Raw genomic sequence first — 23,373 nt, 5'->3', positions numbered from 1 at the left:
AGATAAAAAATAACCTAGACATGTTTGGTGTCTATGAACTCGTAATGACCTGGAGAATCATAGTATCCAGTCCGTTTTAGCATTTAGTGAACCTAGCAAAAAAGCCAAGCAAAAAACAAGTGTGGGATTGCACTTTTTTTGCAATTTCACCACACTTGGAATTTTTTTCCCATTTTCTAGTACAAGACATGGTAAAACCAATGATGACTTTCAAAAGTACAACTCGTCCCGCATAAAACAAGCCTTCACATGGCCATATTGACGGAAAAATAAAAAAGTTATTGCTCTGGGAAGGAGAGGAGCAAAAAACGAAAACACAAACACGAAAAAGGGCCGCTGCATGAAGGGGTTAAATCTTCAGAAGGAAATTGAAGAGAACTTTAGCAAGTGAGAAAAAGAGATTTCAGCCATCAAAAAAAAGAAATATATGAGGGACTTGCACAATCCTGAAAAGAATCGGGTGTATTGTTGAAAGCAAAAAATAGTGCCCTTTCGGCATAGATCATCTTCCATGGCCTCTTTTTCATTAGAAAATTCACAGTCCACTATCTCAAGTGAAAAAAACTAACCAATATCCATCCAGGAGTGGGAAATGTACAAAAAGACTCAGACAGTGATTCAATATAATGATGATACACCATTTGAAAGGTAAACTTGCCCCCTTCAGCAGGAAAATAGCCACACAAACCACACATCCACGATGTCATCACAAAATACAGTTTAAAGATTAATTTTCATAAACCTACAGTAAGGAAAAATGACCTCCAGGTGGCATCACACTACCCCAAAGCACAATACCACAAAGCTGCTGACAAACATCACAAACAAATCCTAACATTTGCCTTGGGAGCCTTCCAGCTTGCCGAACTCCTTGCCTAGCCGATTTCAAGCACATTGGAGGATTGCACACTTCATTGCAGGTGAGTCACATATGCAAACACGTTTGTAAACATGCCTTGCCTATTCAATTGCACACTTGCTCCTTTTATACTCCACGGACACACATAAATGATGCACCATTTCAAAAGTCAAATTACCTGCAGGTGGCTTTTGCCTTGGGGTCTTTCCAGCTTGCCGAAGTACTTGCCCAGCATATTTCAGGTGAATCACGTATGCAAACACATTTGTAAACATGCACTGCTTTTTCGGTGATTACTTCGCCCCACACACGCAAATAATACACCATTTGAAAGGTAAACTTGCCCCCTTCAGCAAGAAAATACACAAGCAAACCACACATTCATGATTTGATCAATAAATACAGTTTAAACATTCATTTTCAGAAACCTGCAGTAAAAGCAATAACCTGCAGGTGGCACCACAACCTCAAGTTGCTCCGTTTATACTCCACCGACACACACAAATGATATACCATTTCAAAGGTCAAATTACCTGCAGGTGGCATTTGCCATGGGGGTCTTTCCAGCTTGCTGAAGTGCTTGCCCAGCCTATTTCAGGCAAATTCGAGGATTGCACACTTCACTGCAGGTAAGTCACATATGCAAATACATTTGTAAACATGCACTGCTTTTTCAGTGATTACTTCGCCCCACACACACAAATGGTGAGTCACATATACAAGCACATTTGTAAACATGCACTGCTTTTTTTGGTGATTACTTCGCCCCACACACACACATACACCATTTGAAAAGTAAACTTGCCCCCTTCAGCAAGAAAAGAAACAAACAAACCACACATTCACAATTTGATCAATCTATACAGTTTAAACATTTATTTTCAGAAACCTGCAGAAAAAAAACAATAACCTGCAGGTGGCACCACAACCTCAAGTAATTTTTTAGCCTCTACTTATCAAACCAATTTATTGTGTTACCAATCTACATATATAAATACCTCTGTGATCATCATCTCATTAAATAAATTAACATTTGACCAGTTTGATTTTCCTGAAATTACCTGCCCCCCGACAACCAATGTGTGAAAATTTCATACGGGCCGACTAGTGATTCAATATAAGAAAAAAAAGAGTAATCTTAAGAATGAAAATCCTCAATGTTAAGAGTAATAATATATCTAATGTTGTACTTACCAGGGATCGAATTGAAGTTCTCAGTTTGGACTTGTCTTTCTCACCTACATACAAATGACTGTTTTTTTTTTTTATAGTAAAGGATCTTCATTTTTTTTTTGCTCATAAAGTGGCATTTTAAAAAGATATTTGTTTCTGGAAAACATGCTGAAGGAACAAATGGAACCATCTTATAGGAAGTATCCGCAGCATTTATTGTCTAAATCTTTGACATTTCTTCAGTTTTCATCTAGATAAAACTCTTTGTTAAATTGGTTTCAGAAGATCTTATCGGTATTTCTAAGAGTATACAAGGGGCAATTGTACAAATAATCATCACAAAGCCCTTAAAGAGCTACATTTCTTATGAAAAGTCTTGATAACTAGATGGTGGCCCGATTCTAACGCATTGGGTATTCTAGAATATGTATACGTAGTGTATAGCACAGCCCAGGTAGTATATTGCGCAGCCCACGCAGTACATTGCGCAGCCCACGCAGTACATTGCGCAGCCCACGCAGTACATTGCGCAGCCCACGCAGTGCATTGCGCAGCCCACGTGGTACATTGCGCAGCTAACGTGGTACATTGTGCAGCCCACGTATATTGCGCAGCCCACGTAGTACATTGCGCAGCCCATGTAGTACATTACGCAGCCCACGTTGTACATTGCGCAGCCCACGTTGTACATTGCGCAGCCCACGTTGTACATTGTGCAGCCCACGTTGTACATTGCGCAGCCCACGTACTACATTGCGCAGCCCACGTACTACATTGCGCAGCCCACGTTGTACATTGCGCAGCCCACGTTGTACATTGCGTAGCCCACGTACTACATTGCGCAGCCCACGTACTACATTGCGCAGCCAACGTACTACATTGCGCAGCCCACGTAGTATATTGCGCAGCCCACGTAGTATATTGCGCAGCCCACGTAGTATATTGCGCAGCCCACGTAGTATATTGCGCAGCCCACGTAGTATATTGCGCAGCCCACGTATTATACTGCGCAGCCCACGTAGTATATTGCGCAGCCCACGTATTATACTGCGCAGCCCACGTAGTATATTGCCCAGCCCACGTAGTATATTGCGCAGGCCACGTTGTATATTGCGCAGCCCACGTATATAGCAATGTGGGCATGATATCCCTGTTAAAAAAAAGAATTAAAGTAAAAAATAGTTATATACTCACCTTCCGTTGGCGCCTGGATCCAGGAAGTGGTTATCGACGCTTGGGATCCGCCGAAGCTCCGCCGAGTCGCTGCCGCCGGCTGCCATCTTCCTTTCTCAGGATGCATTGCGAAATTAACCAGATGACTTAGCGGTCTCGCGAGACCGCTAAGTCTTCTGGGTAATTTCGCAATACATCGCTGGGAATGGAAGATGGAGGCCGGCGCCAGCGGCTCTGCGAACTACGGAGGGTGAGTATAGCAGGTTTTTTGTTTTTTTTAAATTATTTTTAACGTTACATTTTTTTTACTATTGATGCCGCAAAGGCAGCATCAATAGTAAAAAATTGGGGACACACAGGGTTAATAGCAGCGGTTACGGAGTGCGTTACCCGCGGCATAACGCGGTCCATTACCGCCGGCATTAACCCTGTGTGAGCGGTGACCGGACAGCGTATGCGGGCGCTGGGCAGTGAGTGCGGGGAGTAAGGAGCGGCCAGTTTCTTCCGGACTGTGCGCGTCGCTGATTGGTCGTGGCAATGGTCGTGGGCGTTTTGCCACGACCAATCAGCGACTTGGATTCCATAGCAGACAGAGGCCGCGACCAATGAATATCCGTGACAGAAAAAAAGCCAGACAGAAGGACAGACAGACGGAAGTGACCCTTAGACAATTATATAGTAGATGGTGATAACGTTGTGATATGGCCAATAAAATGTATGAATGTGGGATGTGTTATGGACCTGGTGGTTAGGAGCACCCGAAATGACCTGGTGGTTAAAACCGAAAACTTGGGTCAAGCTCTGAGGAGGTGGAAACTCTACTGACCGCAATCCCTAATCCTATCACACACACTAGAAATAGCCGTGGAGTGTACCTAACTCTCCCTAGATGCCTCTTCACAGCCTAAGAGCTAACTACCCCTAAAGATAGAAATAGAAGCCTACCTTGCCTCAGAGAAATTCCCCAAAGTAAAGGTAGCCCCCCACAAATATTGACTGTGAGTTAAGAGGAAAGTAACAAACACAGGAATGAAACAGATTTTAGCAAAGGAGGCCGAATCTTCTCTAGAAAGACAGAGGATAGGAAAGGGAACTATGCAGTCAGTATTAAAAACTACAAAAACCACGCAGAGTGTGCAAAAAGACCTTCACACCGACTCACGGTGTGGAGGTGCAGCTCTGCACCCCCAGAGCTTCCAGCTAGCAAGGAAATATCATAATAGCAAGCTGGACAAAAACATAGCATGTACTGAGAAATATATTCAAAAAACCAATGAACAGCAAATGGACAAGCAAGGACTTAGCTTCTGCTGGAGTAGACAGGTCATCAGAGAAATCCAAGAGAGATCTGAACCAGTACTGAGACATTGACAGCTGGCATGGACTAACGACCTGGGCAGTGTTAAATAGGGAAGCCAGCAGCAGCAATAAACGAGGGCAGTTGAGAAAGCCAACCTCAAAGATCAGCAGTTCCACTCAAAGCCACCAGAGGGTGTCCAAGGACAGAACTCACCAAAGTACCATTCACGACCACAGGAGGGAGCCCGAGAACGGAATTCACAACAGTACCCCCCCTTGAGGAGGGGTCACCGAACCCTCACCAGAGCCCCCAGGCCGATCAGGACGAGCCAAATGAAAGGCACGAACCAAATCGGCAGCATGGACATCGGATGCAACAACCCAGGAATTATCCTCCTGACCATAGCCCTTCCATTTAACCAGGTACTGAAGCTTCCGTCTCAAAATACGAGAATCTAAAATCTTCTCCACCACATACTCCAACTCCCCCTCAACCAACACCGGAGAAGGAGGATCAACTGAAGGAACCATAGGCGCCACATATCTCCGCAACAACGACCTATGGAACACATTATGGATAGCAAAAGAAGCTGGAAGGGCCAAACGAAACGACACAGGATTGATAATTTCAGAAATCTTATAAGGACCAATGAAACGAGGCTTGAACTTAGGAGAAGAAACCTTCATAGGAACAAAACAAGAAGACAACCAAACCAAATCCCCAACACGAAGTCTGGGACCAACACTGCGACGGCGGTTAGCAAAACGTTGCGCCTTCTCCTGAGACAACGTCAAATTGTCCACCACGTGAGTCCAAATTTGCTGCAACCTGTCCACCACAGAATCCACACCAGGACAGTCAGAAGGCTCAACCTGCCCTGAAGAAAAGCGAGGATGAAAACCAGAATTACAAAAAAAAGGCGAAACCAAAGTAGCAGAACTAGCCCGATTATTAAGGGCGAACTCGGCCAGTGGCAAGAAGGTCACCCAATCATCCTGATCAGCAGAAACAAAGCATCTCAGATAGGTCTCCAAGGTCTGATTGGTTCGTTCGGTTTGGCCATTTGTCTGAGGATGGAACGCTGAAGAAAAAGACAAATCAATGCCCATCTTAGCACAAAAGGACCGCCAAAACCTAGAAACAAACTGGGATCCTCTGTCCGACACAATGTTCTCCGGAATGCCATGCAAACGAACCACATGCTGAAAAAATAATGGAACCAAATCAGAGGAGGAAGGCAATTTAGGCAAGGGTACCAAATGGACCATCTTAGAAAACCGATCACAAACCACCCAGATGACAGACATCCTTTGAGAGACAGGAAGATCAGAAATAAAATCCATGGAAATATGCGTCCAGGGCCTCTTCACAACAACGCATTAGCACGAAGGACCTGGAACACCATCCTGACCTGCCTTACATGAGACTCCCAATCATCAGAAAAGACCAAAATATCATCCAAATATACGATCATGAACCTATCCAGATACTTCCGGAAGATGTCGTGCATAAAGGACTGAAACACAGATGGAGCATTAGGGTATGTGTCCACGGTCAGTAGACACTGCGTGTTTGACGCTGCAGCGTCAAACACGCAGCGTCCAGATGTTCCAGCATAGTGGAGGGGATTTTTTGAAATCCCGTGTCCACTATGCGTGGAAACCCGCACGCGGCTGCCCTGCGACTCCGGACATGCTGCGCGTCTTTTCAGATCGCAGCATGTCCGTGCTACCTGCGGCGACGCTGCGTCGCCGCAGGTAATATCACAGTGCCCTATGGCGAGGGGTGCGATGATCCCGGATGTGTACTGTACACATCCGGCATCATCGCGTCCCAGAAAGGGGGCGGGGCTTCGCCGCTCCAGCGATACCGCCGGCCATCCTGATCGTGGACACGCAGCCTTAGAAAGCCCGAATGGCATCACCAGGTACCTAAAATGGCCCTCGGGCGTATTAAATGCTGTTTTCCATTCATCGCCCTGTTTAATACACACAAGATTATACGCCCCTCGAAGGTCAATCTTGGTAAACCAACTAGCCCCCTTAATCCGAGCAAACAAATCAGACAACAGAGGCAAAGGGTACTGAAATTTGACCGTGATTTTATTGAGAAGGCGGTAATCTATACAGGGTCTCAGAAAGCCATCCTTCTTGGCCACAAAAAAGAACCCTGCTCCCAACGGCGACGAAGACGGGCGAATATGCCCTTTCTCCAAGGACTCCTTTACATAACTCCGCATAGCGGCATGTTCTGGCACAGATAAATTGAACAGTCGGCCCTTAGGAAACTTACTACCAGGAATCAAATTAATAGCGCAATCACAGTCCCTATGAGGAGGTAGGGCACTGGACTTGGGTTCATCAAATACATCCTGGTAATCCGACAAAAACTCAGGGACTTCAGAAGGAGTGGAAGAAGAAATTTACATCAAAGGAACATCACCATGTATCCCTTGACAACCCCAACTAGACACAGACATTGATTTCCAATCCAGTACTGGATTATGAACCTGTAACCATGGCAAACCCAACACGACAACATCATGCAAATTATGCAACACCAAAAAGCGAATATTTTCCTGATGTGCGGGAGCCATGCACATGGTCAGCTGAGTCCAGTACTGAGGTTTATTCTTGGCCAATGGCGTAGCATCAATCCCCCTTAAGGGAATAGGACTCTGCAAAGGCTCCAAGGAAAAACCACAACGCCTGGCAAACTCCAAGTCCATCAAGTTCAGGGCAGCGCCCGAATCCACAAATGCCATAACAGAGTAGGACGACAATGAGCAAATCAGAGTAACAGATAAGAGAAATTTAGGCTGCAAAGTACAAATGGTGACAGACCTAGCGAACCTCTTAGTGCGCTTAGGACAATCAGAGATAGCATGAGGAGTCACCACAGTAAAAACACAGCCCATTCTGACGTCTATGTTCTTGCCGTTCAGCTCTGGTCAAAGTCCTATCACATTGCATAGGCTCAGGCCTCCGCTCAGGACACCGCCAAATGGTGCACAACTTTGCGCTCGCGCAAACGCCGATCAATCTGAATGGCCACAGACATTGACTCATTCAGACCAGCAGGCGTGGGGAACCCCACCATAACATCCTTAAGGGCTTCAGAAAGACCCTTTCTGAAAATTGCTGCCAGGGCACACTCATTCCATTGGGTAAGCACAGACCACTTTCTAAACTTCTGGCAATACACTTCTGCTTCATCCTGACCCTGACATAGAGTCAGCAAGATCTTTTCTGCCTGATCCACAGAATTAGGTTCGTCATAAAGCAATCCAAGCGCTAGAAAAAATGCATCCACATTAAGCAATGCAGGATTTCCTGGCTCAAGAGAGAATGCCCAGTCTTGCGGGTCACCACGCAACAAAGAAATAATAATCTTTACTTGCTGAATGGGATCACCAGAGGAGCGGGGTTTCAGAGCAAGAAACAGTCTGCAATTATTTTTGAAATTCAAAAATTTAGATCTATCCCCAGAAAACAAATCAGGAATTGGAATTCTAGGCTCTAACATCGGATTCTGAACTACATAATCTTGAATACTTTGTACCCTTGCAGTGAGTTGATCCACACAAGAGGACAAACCTTGAATATCCATATCTACACCTGAGTCCTGAACCACCCAGAGGTTAAGGGGAAAAGAAAGACAAAACAAGCTGCAAAGAAAAAAAAAATTGACTCAGAACTTCTCTTATCCCTCTTTTGAGATGCATTAACACTTTGTGGCCAGCTGTACTGTTATGGACCTGGTGGTTAGGAGCACCCGAAATGACCTGGTGGTTAAAACCGAAAACCTGGGACAAGCTCTGTGGAGGTGGAAACTCTACTGACCGCAATCCCTAATCCTATCACACACACTAGAAATAGCCGTGGAGCGTACCTAACTCTCCCTAGACGCCTCTTCACAGCCTAAGAGCTAACTACCCCTAAAGATAGAAATAGAAGCCTACCTTGCCTCAGAGAAATTCCCCAAAGTAAAGGTAGCCCCCCACAAATATTGACTGTGAGTTAAGAGGAAAGTAACAAACACAGGAATGAAACAGATTTTAGCAAAGGAGGCCGAATCTTCTCTAGAAAGACAGAGGATAGGAAAGGGAACTATGCGGTCAGTATTAAAAACTACAAAAACCACGCAGAGTGTGCAAAAAGACCTCCACACCGACTCACGGTGTGGAGGTGCAGCTCTGCACCCCCAGAGCTTCCAGCTAGCAAGGAAATATCATAATAGCAAGCTGGACAAAAACATAGCATGTACTGAGAAATATATTCAAAAAAACAATGAACAGCAAATGGACAAGCAAGGACTTAGCTTCTGCTGGAGTAGACAGGTCATCAGAGAAATCCAAGAGAGATCTGAACCAGTACTGAAACATTGACAGCTGGCATGGACTAACGACCTGGGCAGTGTTAAATAGGGAAGTCAGCAGCAGCAATAAACGAGGGCAGCTGAGAGAGCCAACCTCAAAGATCAGCAGTTCCACTCAAAGCCACCAGAGGGTGTCCAAGGACAGAACTCACCAAAGTACCATTCACGACCACAGGAGGGAGCCTGAGAACGGAATTCACAACAGGGATGTTTCATCAACTTATGAATCCTAAATTTCACCAATATCTAAACCTTTTATCCTTAGCTAAGGTATAGAGTTGAATTGGACATGATTGTATACAGTGACATGTAAAAGTTTGGGCACCTCCATTCAAAATCTCTGTTATTGTGAACAGTTAGGTTGAATACGAAAGGATCTCCATAAGGGCTAAAGTTAAATACACATTTTCTTTGTGATTTAGGAAAAAAATAAAAAAAAAAAAAATAAAAAAAAATATATATATATATATATATATATATATATATATATATATATATATATATATATATATATATATATATACACATACTGTATATGTATGTATATATATATATATAATATACATATGTGTATATGTGCTGTATATATTACATTTTTTAAATTACAACCAGAAAATGGGCAGATGCAAAAGTTTGTGCACCCTGCATGGTTAATGCCCCGTAGCACCCCTTTTGCAAGTATCAGAGCTTGTAAATGCTTTTTGTAGCCAGACAAGAGGCTTTCAATTCTTGTTTGAGGGATTTTCATCCATTCTTCCTTGAAGAATTCCTCCAGTTCTGTGAGATTCCTGGGTCGTCTTCCATCCTCTGGTATTTTGAGGTTTAGCCACAGATTTTCAATGATGTTCAGATCAGGGGGACTGTGAGGGCCATTGTAAAACCTTCACCTTGCTTCTTTTCAGGTCATCTATCGTGGAGCTTGATGTGTGTTTAGGATCTGTCACAGGTTCCTTCTCAGGTATCACACAATCAACAGAGCAAGAGAATAGTGAACAATTCCAAGACCTTTATTTAGGCAAAACACGAAAGGTCCATATATACGATCCATCACACAAAGGATAAAATATTCCAGAACACGAATGCATTTCAGTAACAGGATAAAAGTCCAACAATCCAGCACAGAGGATAACAGTCCATATTCCCTTCTTTCTCTCTGATATGCTCTTCACATCATGGTTCCACATCAGGCTGATCTCTATGTCTCACCTACCTGATATTTACAAGTCTCCCCCCTCATTCACAGGCCAGGAGGGGGAAGGTCTCAGGGGCTCATTGTTTCAACAAGCTAGGTCAACATGTCATTAGCATATTAGCAAACAACATTATTCACTGACCCTTTGGAGAGATAACAATGCAGAACTGTGGGGAGAATATCAGATGGCAAATAACAAATCCTCCTACAAGATACAGTAACACCATGATAATCAGTAAAATAGAAATATACACAAAAATGATACCCACATAGGATATCACCCCATCACAGGATCATTATCCCATTTGTAGAAGCCATCCTCTTCCTCTTCCTCTTTTCATCTTCAGCTTTTTGTTTTGCAGATGGTGTTATGTTTGCATCAAGAATTTGTGGAATTTTTCATTGAATCCATTGTTCTATCTACCTTTGAAATGTTCCATGTGTCATTTGCTGCAACACAACCCCAACGCATGAATGATCTCCCCCATGCTTAATTGTTGGCGAGATGTTCTTTTCCTGAAATTCTTTTTTTTTTTCCCACACATACCTTTGATCATTGTGGTCAAAGAGTTCTATTTCACCCTCATCAGTCCACAGGACTTGTTTCCAAAATACATCAGGCTTGTTTAGATGTTCTTTTGTTTACTATTAACACTGCATTTTATGGTGAGGACACAAGAGGTTTTCTACTGGTGACTCTTATATGAAGGCGATATTTGTGCAGGTGTCTCTGAACAGTAGAACAATGTACCACAACTCCAGAGTCTGCTAAATCTTTCTGAAGGTCTTTTGCAGTCAAGCAGGGTTCTGATGAGCCTCTCTAGCAATCCTATGAGCAGCTCTCAATGAAATTGTGCTTGATCTTCCAGACATTATCTTGACCTCCACTGTTCCTGTTAACTGCAATTTCTTATAATTACATTTCGAATTGAGGAAAGGGCAACTTGAAAACACTTCGCTATGTTCTTATAGCCTTCTCATACTTTGTGGGCCTCCACCATTTTTATTTTCAGAGTGCTCGGCAGCTGCTTAAGGGCTTGTGCACACGCTGCAGATTCCATTGCGGAATTTTCCGCAGCGGATTTGATAAATCCTCAGTGCAAAACCGCTGCGGTTTTTACTGCGGATTTATCGCGGTTTCTATTGCGGTTTCCTCTGCGGGTTTTCACCTGCAGATTTCTACTGGAGCAGGTGTAAACCCGCAGCGGAATCCGCACAAAGAATTGACATGCTGCGGAATATAAACCGCTGCGTTTCCGCGCGTTTTTTTCTGCAGCATGTGCACTGCGGATTTCGTTTCCCATAGGTATACATTGTACTGTAAACTCATGGGAAACCGCTGCGGACACGCAGCTAAATCCGCAGCGTGTGCACATACCCTAAAAGAACCCATGGCTGCTGTTTTTTGGCTTCAGGTTAGAGGAGGTTGGGTTTTTATACACCTGGTAAATTTGCATCACCTGGCCTTTCCTAATGATGAGAGTGAACAAGCCATAACCCTAACAGGCTAATTAAGGTCTGAAACCTTGGTCAAAGTTATCTAAGCACACAAATCTCCAAGGGTGCCCAAACTTTAGCATTGGCCCAATTTACTTTTTGTAATTTTTAAAATGAGAAAAAAAAAACTGCATAATTTTGCCTTAAATACAGAGGAAATGTGTCATCTTTAACTCTAGCCGCCCTTTTAAATATCATTTCATGTTCACCTTGCTTAACTGTTCACAATAACAGTAATTTTGACCAGTGGTGCCCAAACCTTTATATGCCACTGTATTAAGCTCATACAACAGGCCTTCTATTCAAGAAACAGATGAAGGATTTATCATATCTGAACCTACGATCCCCATGAGTTATCTCCTTCCAAATATTCATAAGAATCCATTAAACCTTCCAGGAAGATCGATCTTCTCAGGTACTAATAATATTAGTGAACCACTCAGTAAACTGGTGGGCCACTGTTTGAGACCATGAGTGGATATTCGGCCCTCATACACAATGTATATGAAGCGCCCCCAATGGCAGAGTGGCACTCGATACCGGGTCCTTCGGTTCTCAGGGGGATGTCACGGTGGCTGACCCGGTCCGTGGCGCAGTGAAAAACGAGGACACAGTTGCAGTCTCTTTACCTTTACTGAAGGCTTCAGCATCCACAGTCCAGAGCACCAGATCACAGGGCAGACAGAGTCCGGCCGGTTTGGAGGCAAATCTAGAGTCCCCTTGTCCAGGTAGAAATCAGTAGCGTTCCACTAGCACCTTGGTGTTGTAGTACCTTATTGCTGAGCTCCTCATAAGGTCCTCACAGATGTTACAGATGTTATGTCTCTCTCTGTCCCTCAGATGGATAGGACAAACCCGTATGACCGGTGGCTTGAGGCGTTTTACAGGGAATCTATCATGCCCCAGCCTCTAAGGGGTGCCACCTTGCCTCCTGGGTGTAAGGGCGGACAGTTAACGTGAAATTAGCTGTCCTGCCGGTCTCTGGAGCAAGGCTTAAAGGATCGTTGCTCCCTCTGTGCCGGCTACCGGATTTCTGCACCTCAGAAGGAGGCAGCCTGCTCCTGGCTGATCTCCCTCTGATATCCTCTTCTTTGCTTTGCTTTCCTTCACGCTTGCTGCAATATGTTCTGCTTTCTATCCGTCTGTTTCCTAGTAGCTGCAGCACTTCAGGCCACAGGGCTCCTATGCTTCCTCTCCCTCTGTCTTCCTGACAGCAACTGAACCCTTTCCCTCCAGATCAGGATGTTCTTATAGGGGAGTTCACCTTAAACAGGCTTAGAGCTCCCCCTTTTGGTCTGGAGTGTGAGCATGTTGCATGCATTGTGTTACCTGACAAAGAGTTCCCCTTCATTGCCTCCGAACGTAACACCACTCCCCCCCTAGAGGAGAATATTACTGCAACGACCAGGACCCTGGGGCGCTGCATATACAGGTGATGCCATGCAAAAACTAAAATGTTGATATGGTATTGGTAACTTGTGATGTGGAATCGTTGTACATATCCATCAGCCATACTAACAGTATGGATGCTGAAAATCGCATCACTCAGGATCATAATCACTTGTGTATAAGAAGCAATTCTTCTCATACACAAGTTATTATGATCCGGAGATGTGCTATTTCCTGGTTACAGCTCTGGAATTTATCCTCACGCACAACTTATTTTAATTCAAATAAGTATTCTACCTACAGCTCCAGGGCACCGCTATGGGGGCATGTTATGTGCCCTCATATGCAAATTTGTTCCTGGGGCTGAGGGAAGAAAGGTTTTTTTTATCTGAACCTTCTACCTTTGTTGATAAAGTCCAATACCAGTTCAGATGTATTGATGCTCCTTTTCTTGCAAGAGACTATCAAAGAACTAGAAACCTTAAGTTGTCCTCTGACAGAGCTATCAGCTCTGCTGCACTCCCATCCTCCACACTGGTTACCAGTGACATGGAAGTTGAAGCACTATGAGAGGGCTGCAGCCTTATACCTTTTTGTAATGAGACAAATTTCACTTCTGCTGTACTGTCTTAGCTCTGCTGCACTGTGTTAGCGCTGTTGTACAGTGTTAGCTCTGCTGTACTGTGTTGGCTCTGATCTCACTACAGAACTGTGTGTGAATATGAAAGCAGTGTCAGTCATTACTTGGGTCACACTGTTAATGCTTATATCATTTAAACTAACCTGTGGAGTCTCTTTTGAGATCTATCTCCAGCCCATAGATCTTAACAGCTCATTTACATATAAGAAAAATGTGAATTTCTCTTCAATTAGAAATCAGATCATAGATATCAAAGTGTCACTTAATTCAGCTTCCTATGACCATGCCCATACAGATGCTTAGGGGGGTTGATCCTACTCGCTGAGTCCCTTTAAGCAAAATAAGACATTTTACAATTCTCACATTAGCCACTAGCTGTATTATCTGACACACATTACCATTCTGTATGCAGAATCCACCAGAGAGTCGATCTATTGCTGCCTATGTCCATGCGGCTGCTCTACAGAACAGGAAGCATGTATGATGTCAAGCGACCAGCTTTAAAATTGCAAGCGACTAAAAAATACGAAAAATTGCATATGAAAATACTTAAAAGTGAATTTAAGTTAAAAAGCTAATAAAACAATAGCTAGTCTTCTGATTTTCTGATGACACATTCCCTTTAAGGAAACACTCTAAACAGGATCATTTCCACTGGCGATAATAGTTATTTTTTTTAACAAAAGGCTTAAAGCGCTAGATCCTGGAATAATTTGGGTACTTATCCTTGGATATGGTCCACAGATCAGAGTATGAACAAAAACAATGGCACCGAGGTGTGATGAAGATTTACTAGTGTCACCTGTGTGGTATATATTATATTCACACTTGTACATTGAGAGGAGGAGTTGGGTTTGGAGCGTGTAGCAGAATGACATAAATACTGACTGACTAGCCGATGACTGAGAAGTTGGCTACTGCTACAGGGTTTGGAGATACAGAAGAAGATGCCCCGATACATGCAGTACCCCGTCCTCTTAGGATTTCTTCTAGGTTTTGTCTTGCTCCCTAGTGTTAATGGACAGGAGGAAGACATGATGGAAGAAATGTAAGTAGGTGTCTGCAACGACAGTGTCCTATTGTAGTTAATTGTTGACACACATGACTTATCCTTAAATGATCCTTAGCTACAGTCTGCATTCTACTCCAGAGCTGCACTCACTATTCTGCTGGTGCAGTTACTGTGTACATACATTACATTACTGATCCTGAGTTATATCCTGTATTATACTCCAGAGCTGCACTCACTATTCTGCTGGTGCAGTCACTGTGTACATACATTACATTACTGATCCTGAGTTATATCCTGTATTATACTCCAGAGCTGCACTCACTATTCTGCTGGTGCAGTCACTGTGTACATACATTACATTACTGATCCTGAGTCACATCCTGTATTATACCCCAGAGCTGCTCTCACTATTCTGCTGGTGCAGTTACTGTGTACATACATTACATTACTGATCCTGAGTTATATCCTGTATTATACTCCAGAGCTGCACTCACTATTCTGCTGGTGCAGTCACTGTGTACATACATTACATTACTGATCCTGAGTCACATCCTGTATTATACCCCAGAGCTGCTCTCACTATTCTGCTGGTGCAGTCACTGTGTACATACATTACATTACTGATCCTGAGTTACATCCTGTATTAAACACCACAGCTGCACTCACTATTCTGCTGGTGCAGTCACTGTGTACATACATTACTGATCCTGAGTTACATCCTGTATCATACTCCAGAGCTGCACTCACTATTCTGCTGGTGCAGTCACTGTGTACATACATTACATTACTGATCCTGAGTTATATCCTGTATTATACTCCAGAGCTGCACTCACTATTCTGCTGGTGCAGTCACTGTGTACATACATTACATTACTGATCCTGAGTCACATCCTGTATTATACCCCAGAGCTGCTCTCACTATTCTGCTGGTGCAGTCACTGTGTACATACATTACATTACTGATCCTGAGTTACATCCTGTATTAAACACCACAGCTGCACTCACTATTCTGCTGGTGCAGTCACTGTGTACATACATTACTGATCCTGAGTTACATCCTGTATTATACTCCAGAGCTGCACTCACTATTTTGCTGGTGCAGTCAATGTGTACATACATTACTGATCCTGAGTTACATCCTGTATTATACTCCAGAGCTGCACTCACTATTTTGCTGTTTTGTCTTGCTCCCTAGTGTTAAGGGACAGGAGGAAGACATGATGGAAGAAATGTAAGTAGGTGTCTGCAACGACAGTGTCCTATTGTAGTTAATTGTTGACACACATGACTTATCCTTAAATGATCCTTAGCTACAGTCTGCATTCTACTCCTGAGCTGCACTCCACTCACTATTCTGCTGGATCAGTCACTGTGTACATACATTACTGATCCTGAGTTACATCCCGTATTATACCCCAGAGCTGCACTCACTATTCTGCTGGTGCAGTCACTATGTACATACATTACATTACTGATCCTGTACTGATCCTGAGTTACGTAATGTATTATTTTCCAGAGCTGCACTCACTATTCACTGTCATTTCATACAATTTCTATATTACACCCACTTCTAACCCTAATAATTTCCATTTTTTGTTTGTTACTCATCATTCCCCTCGTAACTATCTAAACAATGCTAGCTGAATAAAAAGCCACGAGAATAGTAAATTAATTCTGCCTGCCCTTATACATTGTGAAAACTGAATATATCTGCACAGGCATGGCCGATTGTAGCTTTTTTGCTGCCTGAATTGAAAATTCAAATGACGCCCATACGTGCAGTGCAGTATAAACCAGCAGTATATGAACAAAGTTCCATGATTGTTTTTTTGGGGGGTTTCACTTTTAAAAGTATTAATTGCATAGTAAAACATCATTTTCCAAGTCAGGGCAATTATAGCAATACCAAACTTTCACTTATATTTTTTGCCAAAAAAACAAATATTTGATTTTGTAATACCATCATCACTGAAACCATTATCTATAGGTTAATACAGAGCCACCATCAGTACATGAAAACATCACCAGAGCAATCATGAGTGCATGAGTACATTACAAGAATCATCATCAGTACGTGAATACAACACCAGTACCATCATCAGTACATAAATACAAAATTAGAACCATCATGAGTTCATGAATATATCACAGAAACCACCAACAGTACATGAATACATCACAAGAACCATTATTCATCATTGAATATAGCACAAGAACCATCATCAGTGCATAAATATAACACAAGAACCACAGATGGTACATGAATATAGTAGCATAACCATCATCAGTACATGAATACCCCACCAGAACATCATCAGTACATGAATACAGCACCAGAACCACCATAAGTACATGAATATATTACCAGAACAATCATCTGTACATGAATACATCGCTTGAACCATCATCAGTAATTGAATATAGCAAAAGAACCATCATTAGTACATGACTACAGCTGCATAACCACCAGCAGTGCATGAATACACCACCAGAACCATCATCAATATATGAATACAGCATCAGAACCACCATCAGTTCATGAATATATTACCAGAACAATCGTCAGTACAGGAATACATCACCAGAACTATATCAGTAATTGAATATAGCACAAGAGCCATCATTAGTTCATGCATATAGCACCAGAACCATTATCAGTGCATGAATGCAGCACCATAACCATCAATAGTACATGAATTCACCACCAGAACCATCATCCATACATGAATACAGCACCAGAATGACCATAAGTACATGAGTACATCACCAGAACCATGATGAGTGCATGGGTACATCATCAGAACCATCATCGGTACATGAATACAGCACCAGTACCGTCATCTGTATCAGAGGCGTAGCTAGGGTTTTGGTTCGGGGGGGCGAAACTTCTGAGTGGGCCCTTAACCAGGTAACCTTGATTATAACTGGGTGACGCACCCTAATAGTGGAGGAGAACCTCAGCAGATGACCTTGCTGTTACTTTAGATAATCTCTATATAAAAACCAACATAGATATTAATGCCGTATGGTCAGTGGTAGATACCAGCCCTACAGAACATATAAGAGATCACAGCACAGTTACAGATAATGACTTACCGCTGACGTCCTTTCTGATGGAATCGTTCACTTTTCCCGTCTTTTCCATCTGGCCCAGACCAATATGACAACTTCTCCAGCCAGGACTCGGCTGCAGAGAATACAACAAAGACATATTTCACATCTCACATTCCAGCCATCATCATCTATTCCCAACCTGCACAAACTCCTCATCCTGCTAATACCCCAAATAATGAGCCGCTGCTGCCGTATGTGTCCCTATTACTGCCCCTGATACCCCAATACTGAGCCGCTGCTGCCGTATGTGTCCCTATTACTGCACCTGATACCCCAATACTGAGCCGCTGGCGCCATATGTGTCCCTATTACTGCACCTGATACCCCAATACTGAGCCGCTGCTGCCGTATGTGTCCCTATTATTGCCCCTGATACCCCAATACTGAGCCACTGCTGCCATATGTGTCCCTATTACTGCACCTGCTGTGTGGCTCTCTGTGCCCTCTAAATTCTAAAGCTCCCCTCTATAATATAGTAATGCCGGGTGCAGGTGCCCTAGAAAACAGAGCCCACATTTTGCCCCCTAGAAAGTAATATTGCCCTGTGTGCCCCTTTAATAGTCACAGTAACCTAAGTTCCCCTATAACAATAAGTGCCCACGTTACATTGAATAATGTCCCGAGTCTCCCCCCCCTGTACAACTCCCCTATACACAGTATGATGCTTTTATACACCGAATAATGACCCATCACTGTATAGTACCACCCACACAGTATACTGACCCCTTAGTAGCCTCCAAACTGTTTGATGGCTCCAGCACTGTATGATAGCCCCTTCACTGTAATCCCCATACTGTACGATGGCCCCCTCACTGTAATCCCCACACTGTACGATGGCCTCCATATAGTATAATGCACCAGATAGTCCTCAATATAGTATAATGCACTACCCATAGGCAGACTCTATAGCACAAGGTAGCACCCATAGGCAGACTCTGTAGTATAAGACAGCACCCCTCATAGGCAGACCCTGTAGTATAAGGCAGCACCCCATAGGCAGGTCCTGTAGTATAAGGCAGCACCCCATAGGCAGATTCTGTAGTATAAGGCAGCACCCTCATAGGCAGATCCTGTAGTATAAGACAGTACCCCATAGGCAGACCCTGTAGTATAAGACAGTACCCCTATAGGCAGACCCTGTAGTATAAGACAGTACCCTCATAGGCAGACCCTTTACTATAAGACAGTACCCCCATAGGCAGACCCTTTAGTACAAGACAGGACCCCTATAGGCAGACCCTGTAAGTATAAGGCAGCACCCCCATAGGTAGACCCTGTAGTATAAGACAGTACCCCCATAGGCAGACCCTGTAGTATAAGGCAGCCCCCATAAAAACCCAATAAATAAATACTCATCTGCCTTTCTCCTTGTTCCAGCGGTGCTCCGAGCTCCCGCTCATCTCCTGACAGCGGGCGCCAGGTGGTGATGTCACCGCGCCCACTGTCAGTGTCGGCTTCTGTGATGTCAGACGCTGACAGGGGGGTGATGGGAAAAGGAGCGCTGCACGCTCCTTCCCTCATCAATGCGGCCAGCTGTATCGGCTAAATGCAGATACAGCTGACCTTGCGGTGACAGGCGGGGGGATCCACTGCTGGCACCGGGCCCCCCCCGCCGACTGCTCAGGGGCCCCATAGCGGCCGGGCAGCAGAGCAGGGAGACTGATTCTCCCTGCTCAGCTGCAGAATTAAACTGTAGCGTAGCTCTGGGTGGGCCCCCTCTGAGCTCCAGGCCCAGGATGCTCGCACCCTCTGCCCCCCGGTAGCTACGCTACTGATCAGTAAAGAAATACAGAACCATCATAAATACATAACCAAAACCATCAGTACAGGAATACAGCACTAAAACCACCTTCAGCACATTAATACATCACCAGAGAAAAAGAAAAAAATGGTTTGCACTCACCAAGCCCGATAAAACAGATAAGACTTTATTAGGATATATGCAAAATGGACAAGGAGATCATGTTGACCATAGGATGACAGCTGTTTCGCGCACGCAGCGCTTCCACAGATCCCGATGATATATTTTTTTATTTTTTCTGGACATTAATACATCAACTGAACCACAATCAATACACGAATACATCACAAGAGCCACCATCAGTACATGAATACATTACCAGAACTACCATCATTTCAGGAATACATAGCCAGAACCATCATTAGCACATTAATACATAATCAGAACAACCGACAGTACATGAATACATCACCAAAACCACCATCAGAGCATAAAAACATCAGAACCACCATCAGTATATGACTACAGAACCAGAACCACCATCTGTACATGAATAGATCAATGGAACTTTCATCATTACATGAATTCATCACCAGAGAAACTATCAGTATGTTAATACAGCACCAAACTTAAAAGGGTTGCCACCTTTTAGACAATTCATATCCCCGGTTGCAGTTTGTTATAAAAAAAAAACAAACTGTGCTTTACACTTTGTCCCTGGATCCACTAGTGAGTTTCTGCTTTGTGCCTGGCGTTGGCTGCAGCAGGAATTTCAAGTTGACAGCATGACAGCTAGTCAGTAAGCTCTGTTGCTCTGCCAATGTAGATGGAACCCCCATTCAAAGCCAGGGAGCTCACCGATTGGCTACTGTGCTTTGATCTTATGTCAGCGCTTCAGCCAATTCCAGACACCAGAAACAGAAGTAGAGACTTGGAATTTTCTGAAAGAATACAGCCCCTTTAACACTGTGATCAACTGCAATGTCAGGACAGCTCCCACCATATACATTTGTATCCCATGAACCTACAACAACTAATAAGTCCTTAACAATGGTAAGGAGATACATGGAGCTGTTACCAACAGCCATCATGAGGCTGCGGACTATACAGCACCCAGAGTTCCCCACATGGTGGTCCCTCTTCATACTATCCCCCACAAGCTGTCCCTTTCTATACTGTCTGCCATATATTGCTTCTCCATATTGTCCTCCACAAGCTGCCTCCTCTTCATATTGTCCCGATGCACGCTGCCCCTCTCCATTCTGTCATGCCACAAGCTGCATAATCTTCATATTGTCCCGACACATGCTTCCCCTTCTCCATTCTGTCATGCCACAAGCTCTCCCACTACTTATTGTCCTCCACAAGCTGCCTTCTCGTCATATTGTCCCGACACACACTGCCCCACTCCATTCTGTCATGACACAAGCTGTCCTTCTGCATATTGTCCTCCACAAGCTGCTTCCTCTTCATATTGTCCTGACACACGCTGCCCCTCTCCATTCTGACATGCTACAAGCTGTCCTTCTGCATATTGTCCTCCACAAGCTGCCTCCTCTTCATATTGTCCCGACACACGCTGCCCCTCTCCATTCTGACATGCTACAAGCTGTCCTTCTGCATATTGTCCTCCACAAGCTGCTTCCTCTTCATATTGTCCTGACACACGCTGCCCCTCTCCATTCTGACATGCTACAAGCTGTCCTTCTGCATATTGTCCTCCACACGCTGCCTCCTCTTCATATTGTCCCGACACACGCTGCCCCTCTCCATTCTGACATGCTACAAGCTGTCCTTCTGCATATTGTCCTCCACAAGCTGCCTCCTCTTCATATTGTCCCGACACACACTGCCCCTCTCCATTCTGACATGCTATAAGCTGTCCTTCTGCATATTGTCCTCCACACGCTGCCTCCTCTTCATATTGTCCCGACACACGCTGCCCCTCTCCATTCTGACATGCTACAAGCTGTCCTTCTGCATACTGTCCTCCACACGCTGCCTCCTCTTCATATTGTCCTGACACATGTTGCCTCTCTCCATTCTGTCATGCCACAAGCTGTCCTTTATACTATCCCCAACATTCTGCCCCTCTTCAAATTGTCTTCAATAATCTAACCCTCTCCATACTAGCTGACTCCCCATACTGTCAGACAAGTTGCCTCTCTGCATACTGTCCTCCACATTTTGACCTCTTCATACTGTCCCTAACAAGTAGGCCCCCTCCATAACTTCACTCTCAAGCTAACCCTCTCTATACTGTCGCTCACAAGCTTACCTTCTCCATACTGTTTCTCAAAAGCTGACCCTTTCCATACTGGACAACACAATCTGACCCTCTCCATACTGTCCCACACAAGCTGACCCTCTCCATACTGTCCCACACAAGCTGATCCTCTCCATACTGTCCCACACAAACTGACCCTCTCCATACTGTCCCACACAAGCTGACCCTCTCCATACTGTCCCACACAAGCTGACCCTCTCCATACTGTCCCACACAAGCTGACCCTCTCCATACTGTCCCACACAAACTGACCCTCTCCATACTATGCCACACAAGCTGACACTTTCCATACTGGGCCACACAATCTGACCCTCTCCATACTGGCCCACACAAGCTGACCCTCTCCATTCTGTCCCACACAAGCTGACCCTCTCCATTCTGTCCCACACAAGTTGACCCTCTCCATACTGTCCCTCACAATCTGACACTCTCCATACTGTCCCACACAAGCTGACCCTTTCCATACTGTCCCACACAAGCTGACCCTCTCCATACTGTCCCACACAAGCTGACCCTTTCCATACTGTCCCACACAAGCTGACCCTTTCCATACTGTCCCACACAAGTTGACCCTCTCCATACTGTCCCACACAAGCTCACCCTCTCCATACTGTCCCACACAAGCTGACCCTCTCCATACTGTCCCTCACAATCTGACCCTCTCCATACTGTCCCACACAATCAGGCCCTCTCCATACTGTCCCACACAAGCTGACGCTCTCCATACTGTCCCACACAAGCTGACCCTCTCCATACTGTCCCACACAAGCTGACCCTCTCCATTCTGTCCCACACAATCTGACCCTCTCCATACTGTCCCACACAATCTGGCCCTCTCCATACTGTCCCACACAACCTGACCCTTTCCATACTGTCCCACACAAGCTGACCCTTTCCATTCTGTCCCACACAAGCTGACCCTCTCCATTCTGTCCCACACAATCTGACCCTCTCCATACTGTCTTTCACAATCTGACCCTCTCCATACTGTCTTTCACAATCTGACCCTCTCCATTCTGTCCCACACAAGCTGACCCTTTCCATACTGTCCCACACAAGCTGACCCTCTCCATACTGTCCCACACAAGCTGACCCTCTCCATTCTGTCCCACACAAGCTGACCCTCTCCATTCTGTCCCACACAACCTGACCCTTTCCATACTGTCCCACACAAGCTGACCCTCTCCATTCTGTCCCACACAATCTGACCCTCTCCATACTGTCTTTCACAATCTGACCCTCTCCATTCTGTCCCACACAAGCTGACCCTCTCCATACTGTTCCACACAAGCTGACCCTCTCCATACTGTCCCTCACAATCTGGCCCTCTCCATACTGTCCTACACAAGCTGACCCTCTCCATACTGTCCCTCACAATCTGACCCTCTCCATACTGTCCCACACAATCTGGCCCTCTCCATACTGTCCCACACAATCTGGCCCTCTCCATACTGTCCTACACAAGCTGACCCTCTCCATACTGTCCCTCACAATCTGACACTCTCCATTCTGTCCCACACAAGCTCACCCTCTCCATACTGTCCCACACAATCAGGCCCTCTCCATACTGTCCCACACAAGCTGACCCTCTCCATACTGTCCCACACAAGCTGACCCTC

The sequence above is a fragment of the Ranitomeya variabilis genome, chromosome 4 (genome assembly GCF_051348905.1).
Source record: "Ranitomeya variabilis isolate aRanVar5 chromosome 4, aRanVar5.hap1, whole genome shotgun sequence".
NCBI lineage: Eukaryota > Metazoa > Chordata > Amphibia > Anura > Dendrobatidae > Ranitomeya > Ranitomeya variabilis.
The sequence above is the reverse complement of the archived record's forward strand: the minus strand, read 5'-3'. Positions refer to the sequence as shown.